Below are 12,003 nucleotides of genomic sequence, written 5' to 3'. Positions count from 1 at the left end.
GGTGTGGATAGGAAAGGTCGAATAGAGGATTCCTTTGACTGGAACTCAGCAATTCATGGGGCAAATGTTTGTTTTACAGTCTATGGTTAGTTCTGAAAGGATTAAACCACGGAAATCGCAAAAGGTTTGGTGTATTTTAGTTGGCGATACTAAAATGATGTTCAGATAAACTGTCTTCTACAATACCATTGACAGTATTCTCCCAGAAGAGTTGTTATGTTGAAATTGTATATAAATATTCTTGTGAATTCAATAAAAATATATGAAGGCAAAGAATATCTTTTTCCCTATATTTTCCTGCAAAACCAGAAAAAAATGCTTCTACTCCAGTTTATTCAATTGGGCTTTAGCACATGTCTGGTTCTCAAACCAAAAAAAAACAAACCAAAAAATTAATAGGAAAAAAATGCACACTCAGAAGAATAAAACAAGTAACCAAAACAACAGTAAAACAACAGCTGTCAGCTACAGCAGCAGCATCAAAAACCAAAGATAATAAATAAAGGAGTTCTCGCATATAGGCTAGCTCTTAGCATCACAATAATCCTAGACCCATGAAATGTTTATTCATCCCTGTACAATCAATGAAGAACTTCTCTGTGAGAAAATGCACCAAGCAGTTGTGTTTCGACTTTAAAAAATGACTTTTCTCAAAGGGAAGTGAGGCAAACCTGAGCAGACGTCTTGCCTCTGAAAAGTAGTCTGGCTAGAGGGCACTAGGAGGATGAAACAAACACACAGATCCCTCCCACCCCCCACCTCCATTTTAACACTAAGTAAAAATGGACATTCAAGCCCTCTCACTTTGCAAAATGTTACTGGAATTTCTATCATTTTATCCCGTATTTTCCGCCTTTGCTGGAGTCCACATGCAAAATCCCCAAATCATCGGCAGCCCTGCTAAAAGCTTTTCAGTGCAGCGAAGGAAACAGAGGAAAAACAGGGAAGAGCACTTAAAATACTGCAAGGAACAAAACCAGTCCCGGCTCACTTTTCCAAGTACCAACCTTACCTTCCTCAGGAAGGGCTGGAGCACGACAGTAAAGTCACTGTGTCTCTCGTACCGGCCTGATTTCAGCAGCTTTTCCCAGGCATCCTGAAGAGGAAAACGCAGAATGATTTCTAGAAACGAGTCTCGTGCGGGCGTGCATGGGTGTGGATAGAACTGGAGAGAGCCCAGATTTCCTGAGTCTGTTCCTCTATTATCACCCGCTGTATTTTAATTATACCACAGCTGGGTTTTTACCTGCACTAGTACTTGGCTAGAGCATGCCGTCTTTCAGATATGATTAATGTAGCTCTTGCTGCTCTGTACGCTATTCATAAGACCAGAAGGCCATCCAAAAATCGTTTGTATCTGACAGAACTCAGTTCTCCTTAGCTTGTGCCGGCTCCCAGATCGGCTTCAATCCGATTTTAGTGCTCAGCTTGACAGCATTCCATAGGACCTGTCCATCCGACTTTCAGTCCCTGTTACGTCTGGCTGGCTGTGGGACAGCCCTGCAACCAGCTACACTCACCCCAACGCCGCCGAGCCTGCTGCACACCACCAATGCTCTCCCTGCACTGCTGTCGCCAGTCCCGCCAAAGGCTGCCTTAAGCACGTGTGCGTTCCCCATACTTAAATGCCTTGTAGTGGGAAACTGGCTTGGGCACTTACTGATGACATCAGCGCTGATTGGGTACTTAAATCCAGACCTCGCTCCCAGCCGGCGCCTCAGCATCAGGTCCTCCTACGTTTTGCCGTACATGTTGCATCCTGCATTCCTGATCCAGCTTCCGGTCCAGTCTGCCTTGCCTTATCCAACCTACCCTGCCTCATCCAAGTCCGTCCAGCCCAGCCCTCCTCCAGGCCCTGCCTTACTTCATCTGCTTACCTGCTGTGGTCCTGGACCTGTCTTCTGCTTGCCGCCTGCCATTGACCTCAGCTCTGAACCTCATCCACGTTCTGTTTGCCATCCACCTTGATCTCTAGCTTCTCCCTGGTAACTGTCGGACCACTGCCTGCCCCAACCTTGGCCTAGCCCCGCACTCTCATCTCTTGCATGCCTTAAGGGACTCTCACCTAAGCCCTGCTGGCCTCCGGAATCCAGAGGCTCAACCTGCGGGGAAAGGGGCTGGTATAGGTGAAGCTCCAACCTAGTCCCAGCCAGAGCGCATTCACCAGCTGTCGGCGTGGGCTTAGGTTCGCCTACTAGGCTGCGTCAACCATGCCACAGCACAAGGATCCACTTCCCTTTCAGTCCCCTGCTGCCCATCCCATATCCTCAGATCTCAACACTCTTTACCTGTTATCAGCTTTGTCCACCCATATTTCAGCATCCCGTGCCCTCAGATATCAGCATACTCTACTATTATTAACCGCATTCACCCATAATAAATATTGTAAAAATATTACCACTACAAGAGAATACTTGAATGCTCGTGCCTAAATGTGGGCCCTCGCTGGATGAGCAAGAACTATTAACCAAAGAACAACCGGTCATGCCAAGCATTAAAAAATACAAAAAATGCTGTTTTGCAGTTCTGCTGTGCTGTTCTGCAGTTGTGTTATGCAGTTATTTAATTTGCATTTTATTATTTTGTAGTATTTATATTTGCTTATATGTATTTATATTTGCTTATATGTATTTATAGGACAACCCCAAATCGCATTCAAGTGATTTGGGGTTGTCTTATCGGAGTAGAAATGCAGAATATACGTTTGTGATGATTACACAAACTGACAGATCGTTAGCTGCATTAGACATTCCTATACAGCTTTACTGAAAGGAACATCTCAAAAGTAGAAGTGGGAATGAAACATGTCTCACCCTCAAGGACCACCTCAGAATGGCTCCCTTCACCTGGGAAGCTTCTCTGAAACACTCACATAACTTCCTGTAAATAAGAACAATTTTATACAAATAGTAATTAGCCATAATGCCATGAACAGAACAAAACAATGCTGCCCTGAGGTTTATGTAATGGCACCGGTACATGTCCACCTCACTCTTTCAGAGATTTAATTCAGCCGAGCCTGGCTCTAGAAGTGACCACATGACCTCAGGGTGATCAGGAGCAGATTAGATTCTGGTTCTATGCCATTTCCTGTAATCTTTGCTGTCTCAAAGTCAGATAGCTGTGTGTTTACTGTGTCTTTTTCTTAAATTATATTTTCCAGGCAAACCCCCAAAACTCCACAAAAGGGTTGTGAAAACCAGGGCTTTTTGGAAACATCATTGTCGGTAATAAAAGTAAACCTGTTTAGAAAACACTTCAACAGCCACATGATAGATATCTTAAGAACATAAAACTTTCCATACTAAGTCAGACCAAAGGTTCATCAAGCCCAATATCCTGTTTCCAACAGTGGTCAATCCAGGTCACAAGTACCTGGCAGGATCCCAAGGGGTAGAGATATTCCATGCTGCAAATCTCAAGAATAAGCAGTGGATTTCTGCAACTCTGCCTTAATAATGGTTAATGGACTTTTCCTCCAGGAACTTGTCCAAACCTTTTTTAAATGCAGCTACTCTAAAAGCTTTCACCACATCTTCTGGCACTGAATTCCAGAGCTTAATTATGCATCGAGTAAAAAAATATTTACTCTTATTAGTTTTAAATCCAGGTAGTCCCTTTTGAAACATTGATGCAGTTGCAGCATACAATACAGCTGCCTGTTGAGCAAGGCAATGAAGAGTTAAAGAATATTACACTACCTGATTTCAGTGTCGCTCGGATGGGTCAACAAGGAGGTTGTGAGGTCGGTGAAGTCCACCAGATTGACAAAAGCTCTAGGGAGCTACCCAAGGTCAAAGCAAAAAAACCAAACTCATTTAGCTTCCGAGAAAAAAAGGTCATTAACATCGAGAGTCCTGAATATTTTACTTTTGTTTATGATGTATACTTCCTTTTAAGTTATTGTATTTTGTTTCCTTTTAGACTAATAATGTACATTTTATACATTGATGTATTTTCTATGAATGATTTTGTTCCTTGTAAACCATTGTGATGTAAATACGAACGACAGTATATAAACATTTTTATATAAATAAATAAATATGGCATGGCTGAGATTTCTGCTGGGTTAGGATGGTTTACTGTGCAGTCTAGGGTTTAAGCCTTTGCTTGATGCACTTGAGCAGGAATAGAAGACCTCAGCCAACAGCGTTGTCCCTGTAAGTTAAACGAGACATGGTTCTGAATGGCGAAATTACCCCTTTTTCTGGTATTTCTCATCTGATCTTCCTCAGCCGTCACAAAATGGATCTAATTAGTAGGTTCTAGGTTTGAGTCATAAGCCAGGACAACAATGCTTGGCTGCAGTTTAACCACAATGCGTTTCATGGTGGTTGCCCGTTTCTCATAATCTTACAGAATGTGGCTGTGGCATTTCTTCCATTCACGGCCCACTCCCCCACCTGCGCCCTCCTAGGTGATGTCGCTCAGAGCACTTACTCACAGGAAGCTGCGCGCGTCATTTCCTCTCCCACCTATAGAGGGCGCGTGGCATCCTCCAAGGAGCGAGCCAGTAACCATCGAGAGGAGTTTAATTCTGGAAAGGACTATGCCACGGCAGTCACTGCCTGAACGCAGGCAGAAAGACCACCACCCCATCTACACCCAGCATTAAGGACCCCTTTATGCCAACATTTTCTTCTACGAGTGCAGCATGAAAGATAAGTCTTGGGAAGCTAAGAGGACCATTATTAATAGGGTTTGGGGGTCTACCTTAGGGAGGTAGGTGCCTAAATCAGACCTGTTGAAAAGTGACAAGGACCGAGCAGCCACATTTAGGAGCCTAAAAGGATGGAATTATGTGTTGAGAAAGAAAAGTTAAACATCTAGCAGTGATATTCAGCACTAGGTACCTATCTTAGGGGCTGATTTATGAAGGCTTTTCTTCCATTCTGTGCCTGTGGGTTAAAAAGTTTAGTGAATCAAGCACTAAGAAGCCAAGTAAATTTCTGCAGCTAAATTTAGGAGAATTTTCTGCTAAAAACTTAGGATCATAAGTCCAGCAAAAAATATTTCTCTGAATTCTGGAGCCAGAAATGTAAGATTCTAAATGAAATGTTGAGCATTTTCTGAAACTTGATCCTTAAAATCCAATATCAGTAAGTAGCTGAGGTGTCTTACTTCTTGCTGCAAATAATCCAGGATTCTTGTCAGTCTTTCTGTGCTCCCCGATACATATTCCTCCTGTGAAATAAAAGAGATATACAAATTCAATCTGAGACCCCCTGGAAGCAATCTGTCCCCTACACTGTCTATCCTTACCATGCCTTAAAAGTACAAAGTGACACTGGGATTCTCACGTTTACCCTGGGGGCGATTTGCAGGTCAGAATGTCATTTCAATGGCATTGCAGTACAGAAACTGCCACCGGACTTAGCTCAAGTTTAACATTTTCAATTGATGCAACTCTTTAGGGGCAATTCTGAGTAGCCTGTACTGCTGCAAGGTACACAGGTATTTTTGTATGCGCACACCCAAGTTAATTTTCAGAGGGAAACCACCCAGAAGGTACGCGGGTACAAAGCAGCCGTGCACTGGAGGGTGCTGTTTCCTATCTATGGTGCTGGGACCCACCCATACACCTCTCCACGCCTTATGGGAACAGAAGAAATGCAACCTCCCCTGGCTCACCGGGTGCAGACAGAAATGACAGGGGTCTTCGGGACTGAGAAAAACTGTGATCAGTTTCCAGTTGGTTGCAAAATCTTCCTTCTGGGAAAAAAATACAGAAATGCAGAATTGTCAGGAAGTTGTTATTGTGGCTTCAGTACTAAGCATTTTTCCCCATGGACACAAAGGGGGTACATTTTGTAACAGTCCGCATAAACTGTAAATCGAATACATGCCTAATTTATACCAGTTTTCAAATGTAAAGTAGGCGTATGTTTTGCCTTTGTACATTATCCCACAAAAAGTACCTGAGCCTGTTATTTTTCTCCCAGAAAATGCAAATGGTATGCACATAAGCGCCAACCCCGTCCAAGATCCACCAACAGGGTATGCCTCTGCGCAGTCTTGGTACACTTATCCGCATACAAGACATATGCACGCATGTTTACCCACATAGAGGACATACACATGTAAGTTTACCACATACGGGGCATACTCACACAAGTTTACGCATATATGTTATGGGTCAGATGTTATAGGTCAGATAACCGAGCAGTTATACTAACTGCTCGGTTATCTTACTCTATTTCTCTTCCCAGTTATACGATCCCTGTTGTAATGTAACTTTAAGAACTCTTTGCACTTATCAATGTTCCGTTTCTGTGTTCACACCCCCTGTTATATGTAAACCGGCATGATGTGATTTTTAATCACGAATGCCGGTATAGAAAAACTCTAAATAAATAAATAATAAATATGTGACATACGCACATAAGTTTACCGCATACAGGACATATGCATGCAGGTTTACCCACATACAGAACATACGCACGTAAGTTTAACACATACGGGGCATATTCACACAAGTTTACGCATATATGTGACATACGCACATAAGTTTACTCGCATACAAGACAAACGCATGTAAGTTTACCACATATGGGACGGGCAACTTTTTATCAAGAACTTTCTCTGGGTACTGACACAGTTTTTAGTTATTTACTGCTACGTTTACTTTTTTATGCTCATGATATACTATTTATAATTTTATTTATTTATTGTCATTTTTATTGTGATGATTTCATGCTCACACCACATATATCCATGTTATCATTTTATATGTTCATTTTAAATGTTTGTTTATTTTATGTCTTTATCAGTTTTTAATTTATTTTAATATTATTTAATGTCATTTATTGTATGTTTTTAGCCCCTGATGCAGCCCTATTGAAAGAGGGCGAAACTCAGCTGGAGTCGGGCTCATTTGAATATATTTGGTTCCACACAATACATTTTCACAGATTGGACATCTGGCTGCTTATTGAGTATTTCTGCCCTTTCTCTGGGTACAGCACTGTTTTACCCCAGTGAAGTGCCTTTGAAAATGACTCTCAGAATGAGAATAACCCTTTAGCACATCTGACCCATAGTTCCAGGAACCTGATTCACTGAGGCTTTGCTCCCATTCTGGGCTTGTAGGAAAAGAACTTGGTGACTGAGGCCTTAAAAGTAAGAAAAGAGACATTCCTTTTTCTTTGGGATTTGCTCCTGGGCATCTCAGAAGAATTAGCTATTGAGACCAGGAAAAGCTAGCATTAAGTGAAATTGCTAAGGGCTACTCCCATCATATAACTATGAAACTTTGTTAGAATTGCAAATAAAAGGGCCACTAAGTTGATAAAGGAGACAATAGGTAGGCCAAAGGATTGTCCAAGCTGAGGCTTTGTGCCTTGGGGAAAAAATGATGCTTGACCAAGGATTTAATACCACTGTAGAATTACAGAATCCTATAGAGATATCCCAGGTGATCATTTTACCTCAGCAGCAACAGATAAAATAATGAGATGTCCTCTCCGACTAAAAGAAATACATTTCAGGACCTTTAGAGCAAGGGATTCTTTACTCAAAGACAGGAGAGATTAGGCACTAATTTGCCAACAGAGACTGTCATGGCTGAAATTCTAACTTCCAAAGAAAATTAGACAATTTTGTGGGGAAAGAGAAATCAATGGGTGTGACTATGTTTGGACCCACAGAAAAGTTGCTAATCAAAGGATGCAAACTAATCTAGAGACGAGAAGGGATTTTCTCACTGTGCCTCTGAAACCTGTACTTGGACCAATGCTTTTTAATATATTTATATATGACATGGAAAGGGGAATGATGAGTGAAGTGATCACCCCCAGATCCCATTCTTGTTTTACAACCAAAATGCATGGCCCTGCATTTTTTAGCATTAAATCTTAGCTGCCAAACTCTAAACCATTCACCAAGCTTCATTAGATCCCTTCTCATGCTTTTCATACCTTCCAATGTATCTAGCCTGTGGCAGATTTTGGTACCTGGGAAATTTGAGCTGGGTAGTTTGTGGGTTTGGATGGTTTGGACTGGTTTGGTTGGGTGGAAGGAAGAAGGGTAATGATATGTTTGGGACTGGTGACAAAAGGGACATGTTATTGTCATTGTCACATTTTAGCCATGTTGTGTAATAATGCTTGATTTGATGCCTTTTGTAATTAGGGAGTTTTTAATTTTCTGTCCAATGGGATTGCAATGGGTTGGGTTTGTATTGATTTTGGCTTAATTAATTGGTATGTTATTTGTTTGTATGTTCTTGAGCGACTTTGCCAATTAGGCAGTTTGGAAATGAAATACTTATCCCCTAATGGTGTGAACTGAGATGCATCATTTGGCTCCCATCACTGGCATTTCATCAGAGCATTCAAAGAGTAAACAATGGCATGGTATCTCCAACAGTGCACTGCAGTAATCAGAAAACAGCTTGAACTACCACAATGCAAAGCTTTATAAGTAAACTAACACCTTTCAATTTCTGAGCCTGGCTTCCACTCTCCAGGCAACCCCAGGCATGACAGGGAAGGAAAGTGGGTGTCCTAGCCATTGTTCAACAGTGACACCTACTGGCCATACTTAGGATGTGCGCCTATCAAATTTCAGAGGGAGCCACAATGACTGGGTTAGATGATGGCTATAAATATGGGGGGAAAGCCCCCAGAGATAGTTGGGAAATATCTTTTAGCTTCTTGAACTGTAGTTGATGTCCTGCTGCAGCTCTGTCCCCTGGGTTTCAGATGCTCTTGAGGGCCACCAATTTGTTATATTGCATTTTGGAAGTTGGGGAGCAGTTCTGACAGTCAGTGGATGGCAATAGAAGGGGCAATACCAAGTTAAGTTGCTTAATCGCCGACTACATTTTTTTTGTCTCACCTGGTTCATTTTCATGCTCTCCACTGCTTTCCTGACCTGATCCCACAAGGATCTGCAAGAAAAAAACCCCCCAAAAAACACCTCTCAAATCACGTCATTTCTCAACTAATATCCAGGTATGTGAAAATCGTCCCCTGCGCCACTACATCATCACAGAAATGCCCCTTTCACTGGTAAAACTCACCAGTGCATGTTCCTTCCCACAGACTTATCTTTCATTCAACACTGCTGTTCACCACCACCCTAAAGTGATGATCTCAGCTTCCTGTGCTATTTGGATCATCATTTGCTAGTAACAGATCCGTTATCGAGGTCTCCAGAGAAACAGTGAGGTCAGTCTTAAAAGAAAATTGGTTCTTACCTGATAATTTTCATTCCTGTAGTACCACGGATCAGTCCAGACTCCTGGGTTTTGCCTCCCTTCCAGCAGATGGAGTCAGAGAAAGATTTGACTGACTCTGCCCTATATCCTGAGGTACACCTGCAGTGCATCAGTATTAATCGATATCCAAGTAGAACTCCACAAAAACCAAATGAACTAACTAGACCTAAGCATCTTTACAACTCATGGACTCTATGTCAGATGCTAACGTAACGAAACAGTAAACACCGCCAGCCCTTATCTGCAGATTATGCACAAAACAGTGATTGAGCAGACTCTAAATAACACTACTGGGTCGGACTCTGGACTGATCAGTGGTACTACAGGAACGAAAATTATCAGATAAGAACCAATTTTCCTTTCCCTGTACGTACCCGGATCAGTCCAGACTCCTGGGATGTACCAGAGCTATCCTAATGTGGGTGGGAACCCGAGAGTCCCAGCCAAAGAACCCCCTCTGCAAAGGATGCAGAGTCTGGAGCCTGGACATGCAAACGGTAATGACGATCCAAGGTATGTATCGACTTCCACGTCACCACTGTACAAATCTCTTGAGGAGAAACCAGCTGACACTCTGCCTACTACGTTGCTTGCGAGTGAGTAGAATGAGCTCTCAAGCCGACAGGGCGCGTCCGACCAGCTAAAAGATAAGCAGAACCAATGGCCTCCTTTAATCAACGATCTATCGTGGCACAGGACGCTTTGTGCCCCCGGTTTGGACCACTCCATAACACAGACAAATGGTCCGAGATACGGAAGCCATTGGTGACGTCCTGATAATGCAAAAGAATGCGACGCACATCTAACTTCCGGAGGTCCTTAGACGCAGGAACCGAACAGTCCAAACCAGAAAAATAATTGGAAAGCTCCACTGATTGAGTCAAATGAAATGAGGAAACCACCTTTGGCAGGAAAGACGGCACCGTCCGCAAAGAAAACTCCTGAGTCAGTAATCCGTACAGGCCTGAAGCTTCGACACTCTGCTTGTCGAAGAAATAGCCACCAGAAACATCGCCTTCAATGTAAGATCCTTCAAAGTCACCACTGTAAGAGATTCAAAAGGCGCGATGCACAGGGTCTTGAGCACCAGGTTCAAACTCCAAGAGGAACAAGGGTTCCGGAATGGGGGAAGCAACCGCTTTGCTGCCCGGAGAAAAAAACGCGCTACATTCAGGTGTGCCACTACCAAAACACCGTGTAACTTACCTCGAAAGAAACCAAGGGCTGCTACCTGTACCCGCAACAAACTACAGGACAACTCCTTTGCCAATCTAGCTTGCAAGAAGGGCAAAATATCCAAAACTGAAGCCCGCGTAGGATATACCTGGTGATCCACACACCAAGACTCAAAAACACTCCACACCCTGACATATGCCAGAGATGTGGAGGTCTTACACGAACGGAAAAGAGTAGTTACTATCGCGTCGGAATAACCCTTGATCTTCAGACGGCGCCTCCCTAAAGCCAGGCTGTTAGACAAAGGCGATCCACCTCTTCCAAACAAACGGGACCTTGACAGAGAAGATATGGCAGATCCCAAAACCTCAAGGGGCCGACCACCGCCAGGCTGACCAAGTCTGCAAACCAAGGATGATGTGGCCACTCCAGAGCCACCAGAATGACCTCAGCCTGGAGCGCCTCTATGCACCTGAGCACCTTCCCTATGAGAGTCTTGCATTCGTGCCTGCTTTTGCCCTCGCTCCACCTTCTCTACCTGTGTGGCGCCATGTTCCTGATGACGTAGGGCACGTGTGCGCGCGCGCACCGAAGTATGTACCAGCAGGGGCGCGAACCTCAGGGGCGTCCCCCTGTATTGATGTCATCCGCTTCCAACATAAAAGGTCTTTACTTTTGCTAACAGATTGAGTTAGCAAGGACTCCGATTGGACTAGCTTCGGCTGTCCAAGACTACTTTGCACCCAAAGGACTGCTTGCAGGATTTCCATCGGACCCGCTTCACTCTTGCAACATTGCCTCTGCGGACCTACCAGGGGTACCCGCTCCTCAGGGGCCTCATTCTCTTTCTCTGTTTCAGATTACAGAAAGGAACCGGTACTCACTCCTCGAGGGCCCATGTTCCTAAACTCTCTGGAGATTCGCCATTGCCTGGAAGCAATCGCAAGAGACGGACATTGTGAGTTATTATTTCAGACTACAGATAGGAACCGGTACTCGCTCCTCGAGGGCCTATGTTCCTGAACATTCTGAAGATTCTCCTTGCCCAGAAGCTATCGCAGGTACAGACATTTGTGAGTTCTTATTTCAGACTACAGATAGGAACCGGTACTCGCTCCTCGAGGGCCTATGTTCCTAAACCCTCTGAAGACTCTCTATTGCCTGGAAGCGATCGCAAGAGACGGACATTGTGAGTTATTATTTCAGACTACCGATAAGGAACCGGTACTCACTCCTCGAGGGCCTATGTTCCTGAATACTCTGAAGATTCTCCTTGTCCAGAAGCTATTGCATGTACAAACATTGTGAGTTACTGTTTCAGAAGGTATATAGGAACTGGCACTCGCTCCTCGAGGGCCTATGTTCCTGAACACTGAATATTCTCTATTGACTAGAAGCTATTCCAGATACAGATTATTGTGAGTTACCACTCTCTCAGAGTTTTCCCTGGAACCAGGTACTCGCTCCTTGAGGGCCTAATCCTTTCCAGCTACTGAGCCATCTCAAGACCTTATGTGAGTTATCACCTAGTACTGGCTATGTATATCTGCATACCCTGTCTATTCACTATCTACAGTCTCTTTGCAGCTCAGCAACCTTGGAATCGC

At 43.7% G+C, this 12,003-nt stretch overlaps 1 long non-coding RNA gene across 1 annotated transcript; it reads right to left on the bottom strand.

Annotated features, from left to right (window-relative positions):
- Positions 1-3,697: 3,697 nt before the first annotated feature.
- LOC115088482 lies at positions 3,698-5,716 on the bottom strand. Its single transcript, XR_003855785.1, has 3 exons — positions 5,632-5,716; positions 5,122-5,184; positions 3,698-3,784 (listed from the first exon to the last, which is right to left on the bottom strand). It is a non-coding gene; the product is annotated as an uncharacterized LOC115088482 (long non-coding RNA).
- Between the last annotated feature and the right edge of the window lie 6,287 nt (positions 5,717-12,003).

The sequence above is a fragment of the Rhinatrema bivittatum genome, chromosome 3 (genome assembly GCF_901001135.1).
Source record: "Rhinatrema bivittatum chromosome 3, aRhiBiv1.1, whole genome shotgun sequence".
Lineage (NCBI taxonomy): Eukaryota > Metazoa > Chordata > Amphibia > Gymnophiona > Rhinatrematidae > Rhinatrema > Rhinatrema bivittatum.
Note: the sequence above shows the minus strand (reverse complement) of the source record. Positions and strands in the feature narration are given on the sequence as shown.